At 49.7% G+C, this 11972-nt stretch overlaps 1 long non-coding RNA gene across 1 annotated transcript in view; it reads left to right on the top strand.

Moving 5' to 3' along the window:
• The first annotated feature begins 1027 nt into the window (after positions 1 to 1027).
• The window catches only part of LOC115930834 (uncharacterized), a 98198-nt gene continuing 87253 nt past the window's right edge, over positions 1028 to 11972 (top strand). Inside the window, exon 1 of the long non-coding RNA XR_004067436.3 lies at positions 1028 to 1217. This is a non-coding gene — a long non-coding RNA (uncharacterized lncRNA). The remainder of the gene's footprint in view (positions 1218 to 11972) is intronic.

The following is an 11972-nucleotide window of genomic DNA, read 5'->3' as shown; positions in this document are numbered from 1 at the left end:
GTTGCACTTTCCTATCGGCTCCGCGGGGCGCGCCGGCGCCCGCCTCCTGGCTTCCCAGGGTCCCACCAGAGTCCCCGAAGTGTAAAAACAACGTGCCACTGTGAGCTGAGGCCGGTCTCACTAAGATGTCCAGGAAATGATATGCAGCCAGGAGGCTTGGCCTAGAGGGAACGCTGACTGTGGGACTGTGGCTGCAGAGCCTTTTAGGACTTTACAGGTCTCCCTCTCCACGCCCCGCATGCTGCCCCCACTGAAGCCCAAGCCCCTTGGGGTGGCAGAGTTCCCGTCACGGACCCTAATATCAAGGCCCTCCCTTGCTGAGCGCTCATAAAAGTGGCGACAGGCGATTTTCTTCTCATGGGAAGGCTCTGATCTGATTGCATCCCGCATTCTTTTGTGTCTGGGCATCAATTCAGCCATGACAAGGAGGAAAAGGAAAAACGCCACAGATTGGCAAGGGGCCCGCAGAAGGCCCCGAGAGAGAGGGAGCGATCTGCTGGGCTTGAGGACTGCAGGGCTGGGCATGTGAGTGAGGGGTTCGTGGGCGCTGTGGGAGCAGAGCAGGGACGGCAGGGTCGGGCCGGGACTGAGGAGACACTGGCTGCAGGGGGCTGCGGGACACACGCAGCAACCACGGCCTTTCCAGCAGCAGCCTCCTTGGAGGATGAGGTCGTAATGGTGATAGTAATAAACACAGGGCGGCAATGAGAACAAACGCACTGAACTCTCACTGCACCCCTACTAGGGAGGGACTGTGGTGTCCCCACAGGTGGGGAAGTGGAGGCACAGGGAGGCGGAGGCAGGATTCCAAACCAGGCCTCTGATTCCAGGGCCTCCTTGCCTCAAGCCAGAGACCCCAAGGTCTGCAGTAGAGGTCCTAGGAGCTGTGGTGTCCCGATTGAGGGGGCTGCCCCAGCCTGGGGCCTTCTTGGGATGTGTCTCTCCTCATTGGCTCCAGGGGCAAGGAGGAGCCACGGGACCCAGGATTCCCGACTGTTCCACCCAAGGCCCCACCTCCTCCCTCAGCGCAGCTTTGCAGGCACTGGGGCTCCCAAAGGACAGAGCTTTGAATCCACCTGGGAGGTTTAAGAGAAAGTGCTGAGTCCCCCATGCCCTACCCCTGAGACTGCTGACAGGCATCGCTGAGGGCTGCAGCTTTGGAATCGGGCATCTTCTGAGGAAGAGAAAGGCACCACAGCCACGGCACAGAAGACTAGGTGAGGGCAGTGGGAAACCTCTGCACCAGGGCAAGCGGTCGGCCAGAGCCGACGTGTCCATAGGGACCAGATGGAGAGAGGGAGGTGGATGAACATGAAATACGAGTGCAGGAAATTGCTGTGTAGACAGCACCCCTGGAGCTGAGCGAGGCTCCCGGCAGGGTCTCCTCTCAGTGACTGGCGCTCCGCTCACCTAATTGCTCAATCTGGGATGCCTGGGAGCTGCCCTCGCCGCTTTCTTGCTGCGTGTTCTCAGGCAAATGCTTCAACGAGCCCCTCAAGCCTCCCTCAGCTCTTGCTTTAGTGTTCCAGAAACACACACTAATTCAGGTTTCTGGTTTTACTTTCTCATAGGGCCCTGTGTTAGGTTAGGGCGTTCGTGTATTGTTATAAAGAAATACCTGCAGCTGGATAATTTACAAACAAAATAAGTTTGATTGGCTCACAGTTCTGCAGGCTGCAGCGCATGGTACCAGCACCTGCCTCTGGGTGGGGGCCTCAGGAAGCTTCCAATCATGGCGGAAGGCGGGGGGTGGGGTGGGAAGCCAGCATCACAGGCGAGAGCAGGAGCAAGAGAGGGAGAGTGTCACACGCTGTTAAACAACCAGGTCTCAAAGACTCACCCCCTGTGGTGGGGACAGTACCAAGCAAGCCATACCCGCGGGATCCGCCCCCATGGCCCAAACACACCCCGCAGGACCCACCTGCGACATTGGGGTTTACACTTCAACATGAGATTTGGAGAGACAAACAGCCAAATTATATCAGCCCCCCCAGTTTACTGCCTTAAGATTTTTTTTTTTAATTTAGGAGATGGGGTCTCACTCTGCTGCCCGGGCTGGAGTACAGTGGTGCAATCAAAGCCCACTGTAACCTTGAATTCCTGGGCTCAAGCGAGCCTCCTGCCTCAGCCTCTCTAGTAGCTGGGACCACAGATGCGGGACACCACGTTCAGCTAATTAACCACTTTTTTTTTTTTTTTTAAGAGGATATCACCATGTTGCTAAGGCTAGTGTTTTAGATCTTTTTGAACTTCTCCCTTACAGCTTTTAACAGTTTGTTATGACCCATCTACTGGTGTGATTTTTGGCCTGTCTCTCTGCCTCCTCCTCCTCCTACTCTCTCTCCTTTTCCTCCCCGCTCTTCTCTTCCCCCCCTTCCTCATCCTCCTCCATTTCCTCCTCCTCCTTCTCCTCCTTCAGGCTGTAAGCCTCCTGAGACTGTCAGTTTTGCTCCCCACTGTGATAGGGCCTGGGGTGGCTCCTGGAATCCAGTGGGACTTGAGAAAATTGGAATCAGCCCTCTCCTGGGCCCCAGGCTGGTCCCCACCCATGCTGGTCACGCTTTGCTGCCAGCTTATGCTCTAGTGGTAGAACATTCTCTCCCTCTGCCTGCAGTTACTCAAAGATGAGATTTACAAGCAGACTACTTGGCCAGGCATGGTGGCTTATGGATGTAATCCCAACACTTGGGAAGCTGAGGTGGGCAGATCACTTGAGGCCGGGAGTTCGAGGCCAGCCTGGGCACCATGCAGAAACCCAGTCTCTACTAAAAATACAAAAATTAGCTGAGTGTAGTGGCGCCTGCCTATAGTCCCAGCTACTCGGGAGGCTGAGGCAGGAGAATCACTTGAACCCAGAAGGCAGGGGTTGCAGTGAGCCGAGATCTGAGATCACACCACTGCACTCCAGCCTGGGTGACAGAGTGAGACTGTCTCAAAAAAAAAAAAAAAAAAAAAGAGCAGAGCTTTTATTTGGAATTAATTTTAAATTGACAAGAGATGCAAAAATGCAGATAGTACAAAGCGCTTCTGTGTACTTTTTATTTCAGCTCGCTTGTGTGTAATTTCTTTTTTGGAGCCATTGGAGGGTGAATTATATGGAACATGGCCCTTTGCCCTTCAGCACTCCAGTGGGTATTTCCTAAGAATGGAGATAACCTCTTATGTCATCACAGTGCAGTCACTGACACCACTTTGCATTGATACAATACTTTCATCTCATCTACTCTCCGTATTCTAATTTTGCCACTTGGTTTAATATGTCCTTTATAGCATCCCCCCTCCTCCATAGTAGATGATCCAGTTTAGGGGCAGATGCTACATTTAGCTGTCATGTCTCTTTATATACCTTGATCTGGACCATTTCCGCAGCATTTCTTTGTCTTTTATGACATTGACATTTTCGAAGCATATAGTACTTCTGCTTTTAAAGAAAGAACCTTTTTTATTTTGTGTGTGTCCGATGAGTCTCTGTAATTATGCAGGAACACAGAGCAGATGATTTTATTTCTTCTCAAGGTATCCCATGTGAAAGCAGATTTAAAATCAGAACCGTCTTCAAATGCCTTCTCATAGTACAAGCTATTAATATTTTCATTTCTCTTTGCTACCATGGGATCTGTGCAATGCTGGAACGTCAGGAGATGGCTCTCTTTCAATGTGGACTCTGAAAAAAACTCATTTATTCTCAGCTGTGGTTGAAAGACCTTAATAAGCCTCCTGGCTTCGAGCAGGAAGGCCGGCTTTAGGCATGAGTGATGCTGGCAGTTCCCACCCTTCCCAAATGCCATTTTCCCTGTCGGTACTGCCCGGGCTGCACTATAAAGTCGTCCCCACAGAGCAGCTGTGGCTGGGAACAATCGACCTTTTACCTCCGCGGTGGTTTCGCTGCATCGTTTTGAAAACACTCCAGTGTGCCGTACCCACCGTACCACAGCGGGGCTTCCAGGGAGACAGTTGGCAGGCTCCCTTGCCCTCTGGGCCACCTCTCTGCACTTGGAGTGCTGCTAAAATGCCGATGTCCCAAGAAGAGGGGACACCGGAAGCTATTACTGGCCATTGGCTACTGAAGATGGCCTAATAACTGGGTGTCCCTGGGGAGGATGGTGGAGAACTGGACCACAGGGGTGCATGGTGCATGGTCTCTGGGACTGATAGCAGCGGTGACACCCTTGTAGACATCCCTTTCTGTGTGGCCCTCACTGGTCCCAGAAGAGAAAAAAGACATATCCTTGTTGATGCTTTAAAGCGTCCATTGAGAAAGCAGCCAGAGGAGGTGGAAAGAGAACCACTGTTCACTGTTCAAGCCTTGGGTTCAAATCTTGGCTCTGCCTCTGGTGAGCGAGCGGTTTTAACCGCTCCTGTGCCTCTTCGGTGTCCACAGTTTGTGGTGACGATAGATGGGGTGATCTAGGGAACAGCCATCGTGTCTGCTTACAGTCAGAGCTTCCACAGTGCAGTGCGCCGCCTCCTCCTGCCTCTGACTACTCTGTACTCCCTCAGCATTGAGATGGGGAGGCTACATCACCATGCCCCAGATATGGAAATAATTGTCACCAAGAAACATCTTATCCTAATTACAGTTTCCTGCAAACAAGAGGCACATTCATAAGAGGAAGCACTGGGTTGGTCAGGGTGATTGGGTTGGTCAGGGTGATTGGGTTGGGGAACATGGGTCAGAGGTCTTTATTGTGCCTTCCGTGGGATGGAGCAGAGAGGCAGGGCAAGCAGTCTCAGGATTGGCAAATTTGAAGAATTTCCAGGCTCCAGGGCATCCAGGATGTCCCTAGTTGTCTGGCACCTGGCCCTGGGGTGATCAGGGTGGATGGATGGTGGCTCAGGAGGGTGGGAACCTAATGAAGGAGGATGCTGGAGAGGGTGTGTGAGATCAAGATTTGTTTGTTTGCACTTGAAAAACATACTTGGGGGTGGGGGGCAATTTGTTGACTCTCTTAGGAATCAGCTATCGCTGGAGGGGCAGTCCCTTCAGGGTCAGCAAAGCCACAAATGTCATAGCATCAGAATATAGAAATAAAAGAAATCAGAAGACATGTTTGATATGGGTACTTCCATCCCCTGCGAGGAGTATGTTCTAACTTTGGACAGCCCCCCAGGAGGCTGCTCTCTGGGTCCCCAAGGCTATGGCTTTGTTTATGGTCTTCTAGAATGCATGCTTCACTGACACACATATAAACTTCCTGGGTGAGCACAGAATGGCTAGATTCTTCATTTAAATGGGGATGCTTCCAGCATTCCATGAAGCTTGGCAGGCAGAGCAGTGCCTGCAGAGGCCTTGTCAAAAGCCTCTCTTCAATCTGTTTCTTGCTCAACAGGTCAGCCAGTGCAGTCACCAGGAGATGCCTGCCTGGGGTGGGTTGGGGAGGCCCAAGAAGAGGACCGACCCCTTGGGAAGAGAGTGGCGAGCTGGCTTTGCATGACAGCCTGTCTCAGTGGAGTTTGCGTTCTCTCCGATGGCAAGTCCGAAGGGGAAGCAAAACATGGTACAGACCGCTCTGGAATGTAAGGGCTCTGAGCTCACTAGGTTTTGTTTGCAACTGGGAATGAGGCCATCTCGGGTGACCAGCCCCAGCAGGGAGCAGTAGAGTCAAGTGGCCCTGCACATTACTTCCTGTGTGTGTTTGTGTGTGTGTGCACTTGTGTAGGCTGTGGGGCAGTCAAAACTGTTGTGAGCTCCAGGGGTGACGGTGAAGGTCAGTGCTGTGCAAGGCCACACATGGGCCACAGTGGGTACGCACTTGGGGCGGAGTAGGGAAGAAGACCACCTTTTTTATGGCTCTCTGAAACTGAAGAGTTGGGGGCTACTGATGAGGATTGATGTTGTCAGAGTTCTGGGAGGAGCAGCTGACTTGATATCAACAACTGGGCTTGAACTGGAAAAATCTGGAAGGATGGTGAAACAGTTTGACAGAGAGACTACAGCGCATTGGTCAAGCCAAATTGCAATGCCCTTTATTCCAGCCTTTTTTTTTTTTTTTTTTTTTTGAGACAGAGTCTCGCTCTGTCACCCAGGCTGGAGTGTAGTAGTGCAATCTCGGCTCACTGCAATCTCCACCTCCCAGGTTCACGCCATTCTCCTGCCTCAGCCTCCTGAGTAGCTGGGACTACAGGTGCCTGCCACCACACCCGGCTAACTTTGTACTTTTAGTAGAGATGGGGTTTCACTGTGTTAGCCAGGATGGTCTTGATCTCCTGACCTCATGATCCGCCTGCCTTGGCCTCCCAAAGTGCTGGGATTACAGGCATGAGCCACCGCGCCCGGCCCATCCAGCCTTTAAGTTTCTCTGAGAATGTGCAACGTGACTTCCTCCCTCCTCCTCTTGTTTCCTTCTTTCCCTTTTTCCCTCCATTCCGTACCTACTGTGAATCAGTCACTGTGTCTCAGGCACTGGGGACAAAAGGCCCAATGCTGGCCTGAGTGGAGTTTATAATCTAGACCAAGGTTCTTCAGCCTCAGCGTTATTTAGTGCTCTGGGCTGGGGAATTCTGCTGTCAGCAGCTGTCCTGGGAATTATGTGGTGTGCAGTTGCCTCTCTGGATGCTACCTACTGGATGCCAACAGCACCTCCCTCTGCTCCAGTATATGGCAATCAACAAATGTCTCCAGACATTTCCCAATGTCCCACGGGTGTCAGTCTCCCTGGTTGAGAACCACAGGTCCAGTGGGGAAAACAGCCAACCCATCAGCCTGGGCAATACAGCTTGCATAGCATGGCCAGAGTGCCCGGATAGGTCTACTCAGGAATCTTCTCCTGATCAGAGTCTGGGGCAGTGGGATTTGCAGTAGGTGTTTAGTACATACCTGTTGAGAAGGTAAGACCCCCAAATAAAACCACAGCGGGAGAAGAACTTTTTTTTTTTTTTTTTTTTTCTAGACAGAGTCTCACTCTGTCGTCCAGGCTGGAGTACCAGTGGTACAATCATAGCTCACTGCAGCCTCCAACTCCTGGGCTCAAGTGATCTTCCTGCTTCAGCCTCTGAGTAGCTGGGACTACGGTCGTGTTCTACCGCACTTGGCTAATTTTTTAGTTAATAGTTGTTGTAGAGACAGGTTCTTGCTGTGTTGCTCAGGCTGGTCTCAGACTGTTGGCATAAAGGTATCCTTCTACCTTGGCCTCCCAAAGTGCTAGGATTACAGGTGTGAGCCACCACACCCAACTGTCTTAATATCATGGGGCGCTTGTCCTGGATTCTCTGCATTGGTTCCGTCAATCAGGTATCTGTAAATAAGATGAAGAATAAAATGACCTTCCTTGCTAATCTCTTTCTGCTTTTCCTTTACCTTGAAATAAGTGCAGTGGAGGAGAATGAGTTCATTTGGCGGCAGGCCTGCAACCAGAGGAGGTTTTCTACTTTTGAGTAAACCTCCCCCTTAATGTTTCCGTGGCCTTTTAAAGAGGAGGCAAAGAAGAGGGTCCTAATAGTTTTCCTTGTATCTGATCCAGGGGAGGCAGCTTCAGCTTTTGCGAAGTGTTTGGTTCATCTGACGCTTGGTGAAGTCACATGCATCTGCTGCCCTGACATCCAGGAGAAGGAATCATCTGGCTCAAGAATCCATTACAGAAGAGGCCGTCAGCACCCGTCACTTGTGCCTCCCCATGTCCAGCTGAGTTTCTTTCTCTCTGCTCAACTCCAAAGTGTTGATGAGTCAATCGATGCGACCCTTGCCACTGCGTCTCACTGGGAATTCTGGTGAGGTGGCCGTCTGCCTGCGTGCGTGCCAGCTAGCTCCTCGATCAACGCACGCTTGTTTAAAGTGCTGCAGGATGCTGCTGGAAAGGATTTGCTTTGGCTCATTTGGCCGTTGAAAAAGGCCACGCCTGCTTCAAGTTCCTCAAATACTCGGGGGTAATTACAAGCATTTTCAGAAAACAAAACAGCCAAATGGAAAATTTTTGTTACAAAACATGCTTTGGCCACTTCAATAGTTGAAATGACAAGAGAATGGAAACCCCCTTAAGTGAGATCATGCTATTTTTGAGAACATATTCTTTAAGAGGAAAACTGTTCTAAATACTAACAATGGTGACAGTGATGCTGTTTATGATAACAGTGACAGATCCACATAATTTCCATTCCCAAAGGTTCCTTTCGGTCACTCAGGCTCCCAACCTTGGAATAATCTTTCTTTCCTGCATATCATCTCATGGTCAACTAGTTGCCAAGATCCCTAGAATTTCCACCTTTCATCTCACATTGCTGTTTCTCTCCTTTCCATCCGCATCACCTTTGTTCAGCTCCTCACGTGTCTTTCCTAAACTTTGGCAAGGGCTATCTAACCTGTATCCTTCCTCCCTTCCATTTTATCATTCACCTTTCAACCATTTCCCAGGAATTCCATTGTATTAGTTACCTGTTGCTGAGTAAAAATTAGCCCAACATGTGTTGGCTAAAAACAACAAATATTTACTATGTCACATAGTTGCCAAGGGTCAGGAATTTGGATACATCTTAGCCAGGTGGTTCTGGCTCATGGTGTCTCATGAGGTTTTAGTCAAGATGTCAGCTGGGGCTGCAGTCATCGAAGGCTTGACCAGGACTTAAGGATCCACTTCCAAGATGGCATACTCATATGGCTATTGGTAAGAGACCTCGGTTCCTCCCTAGTTTTTGATAGGAGGTGTCAGTCTCTCATTACGTGAGTTTCTCCACAGTGCTGCTTGAGTGTCCTTATGACATGGCAGCTGGCTTCCCCCAGAACAGGTGATCCATGAGAGGAAGCGAGGAGGACAATGCCATGCCTTTTAAAACCTAGTCTTGGATGCCAGACACCATGTCTTCCTCATATTCTGTTAGAAGCGGGCTCACATTTTAGTTTAGAGGAGGGGAATTAGGTTCCACCTTTAGAAGGGAATGGTGTTGAAGAATTTGTGGACATAATTTAAAATGATCTCATCCCTTATGTAAACATTGCTGTCTGTGTTTTCAGGGAATTTAGTCCACAGGCTCTTCCATGATTGGTTTACCCAGTCTAGACAGACAAGCTGCCAGAAAAGTAACCCAGTCCTGGTGCATCTTTCCTTAAAAACCGTTACAGACTGCCCCGTGTTTAAAGAACTCAGCACAGAGTGCCTCTCCCACCCTCTGCCACCCTTAACTTTCCTTCCTTCCCTCCTTCCCTCCTTTCCTTCCTTCCTTCCTTCCTTCCTTCTTTCCTTCCTTCCTTCCTTCTTCCCTCCCCCCCTCCCTCCCTTCCTTCCTCTCTCTCTCTCTTCCTCTCTTTTCTTTTTGTCTCTCTCTTTTTCTCTCTTCCTTTCTTTTGATGGAGTTTCACTCTGCCTCCCAGGCTGGAGTGCGCTGGCACGATCTCAGCTCGTTGCATCCTCCACCTCCCAGGTTCAAGTGATTCTCGTGCCTCAGCCTCCTGAGTAGGTGGGAATACAGGCGCCCGCCACCATGCCTGGCTAGTTTTTTATGGTGGGTTTTTTGTTTTTTGTTTTTTGAGATAGAGTCTTGCTCTGTTGCCCAGGCTGGAATGCAGTGGTGCAATCTTGGCTCACTGCAACCTCTGCCTCCCAGGTTCAAGCGATTCGCCTGCCTCAGCCTCCCAAGTAGCTGGGACTACAGGCAAATGCCACCACGTCCGGCTAATTGTTTTGTATTTTTAGTAGAGACGGGATTTCACTGTATTAGCCAGGTTGGTCCTGATCTCCTGACTTGTGATCCACCTGCCTCAGCTTCCCAAAGTGCTGGGATTACAGGCATGAGCCACCATGCCCCGCCAATTTTTTGTGTTTTTAATAGAGACGGGGTTTCACCATGTTAACTAGGCTGGTCTTGAACTCCTGACCTCAGGTGATCCACCCATCTCGGCCTCCCAAAGTGCTGGAATTACAGGTGTGAGCCGCCGTGCCCCACTGCCACCCCTAACTTTTAAGGTAACTGACATTTCTGGCCATATCCTCTCCTACTCTGCAAAGGGCAGCCTACCTTCTAGTTTACCTGGCAACTCACTCTCTTCTGGACATATCCTGTGCTCCATCAATTCCCACTGCCCTCTGAACTCCTGCTTCTCCCTTACACCCAGTTTTAATCACCAAGCCCTGCTGGCTTTACTTTCTTAATTAGTTCACAAATAGTTCCCCACCTCTCTCTCTCTCTCTTTCCAGCTCAGGGTCAGACCCCTGGCTTCTCATCAGGAGTCCTGCAAAAGCTTCCCCTCTGGGTTCTCTCTCCACCTTTGCCTGCTTCCTCACCAATGTCTGGAGTTGCCCTGTGACCCACCTAAAGTGTGAATCTGACCACATCCACTCTTTGCTTAAAATCCTTCCCTGGCCTTGCACCAATGACTGGATAAAGTCCAGCTTCCTCCTGCAGAATCCAAGACCCTCTTACAGGTCCTCCAGCTGACGGTCCTCTCAAGACTCCCATGTCTTGTTCTTGCAGCACCGCACCCCAGGCTGTTACAGACACACTGGGTGGTGCCCACCTTTTCCCTTTGCTTGTTTCCCTTTGGCAGGTGAGTTGAAGAGCCAGTGGGAAAGAAAGCTGTACAAGAGGGAACCCACGTGAATGTAAGCCTCAAGAGCCTGAAGACATCTAGGGGAGCACTCAGCCTTCCACCTGGCAAAGAATGGGGCTCCTCAGTTAATTCTATGTAGGCCTCAGAGGACAGGGTACATATGGATTCTGCAACCAAGGTGCTAATTAAACTCCCTAATGATCTTGACCTGGAAAATGAGGCTCTTTGCCGAGCCCCCTGTAAGCCTGGCAGAGCCGCTACTAATAACTCATAGCATATCTGGCAGAGTAATATGCCCAGAGGAATTTCTGCTTCTTTGTGCGTTTTTAAACTCACTTTCAAATTAGGGAAAGAAGCACTTTCTCACTTTTGTGCAAGAATCCACATTTCTGAATGGTTCCGCCCTGTTCTTGCCTAACACAGGCAGTGTTGTGATATGATGTGGATGCCCAATTAATATGAATACAGTTGACTTTTAAAGAGAGCAGTAAGGGAATTCTGAGCTCCCTCACACTTTGCTAAATGCAAAACAAAGCTGTCTTCTGCAATGACTTCCCCTTCTACTCAGAGCTGTTGCATCTTGGGAAGGGTTTGATTCCTTTGTCTGGGAGTCATTCTTGTAGGCATCACTGTCCAGCACTGGTATGGATGGAGCTTACTGGATGTTTCCTTTTCTTGTGGTGTGTGGTGCCCTTTAGTGTTATTTGCGAAATATTTTCCTTTGTTCCCACTCTGGCCACATGCTAGGGTTGCCCATCCTGGCCCTGTCATGATTGGATGGTGTCAAGTAATTAGCTCACATCAATGATTGTGCATGGATCATATCCATAGACTGGACATTTAATTGTCATTATGAGACCCTCCAGATCTCTGTTTCCTCCTGGCACTGCTGATCAGAACCATTTGAGATGGTAATTGTTCAGTAAGCCTGGATCTCTGAGCAGAGTCCCCTTGCTGACCTGTATCGTGATTCTTAGCCCACTGAGATTTTGGAGTTGTTTGTTACTGCAGCACAGCCTAGCATAACCTGACTGATCTATAGCGTTTGGCATTTTCAGCGACTTAATATTTACCATAACTTTGCTTGCACAAAGGCAGTGTGCCTTTGCTGTTTTGTCAATTCACAATTCTTGTGTGAATTTTCACTAATGGCCCATTAGAATTTATTATCCTTTTCAAGGTTGGGAAGAGGATGTTTTGGACTAATATCTTTGGCAACTCAGCCCAGTGCCAAGTGGTCTGATATCTGAGAATGACCTTGGCATACTTTGTGAGGTTAACCCTTCCTGGCTTAAAAACAGATGCCCCAGCTTTGGCCAGGCCACTCCATGGTTAATATTGATAATGACAACTGATGGGGTGCCAACTATGTGCCAGGCACTGAGTACCTCTAATTACTACTATAACTCTATAAGTGAGGCTGTATCTTATTCCCATGTCTCAGATGGTAACACTGAGGGACAAACAGGGCAAACCTATTTAAATAGATTGCCTA

This window comes from Gorilla gorilla, chromosome 16 (genome assembly GCF_029281585.2).
Source record: "Gorilla gorilla gorilla isolate KB3781 chromosome 16, NHGRI_mGorGor1-v2.1_pri, whole genome shotgun sequence".
Lineage (NCBI taxonomy): Eukaryota > Metazoa > Chordata > Mammalia > Primates > Hominidae > Gorilla > Gorilla gorilla.
Note: the sequence above shows the minus strand (reverse complement) of the source record. Positions and strands in the feature narration are given on the sequence as shown.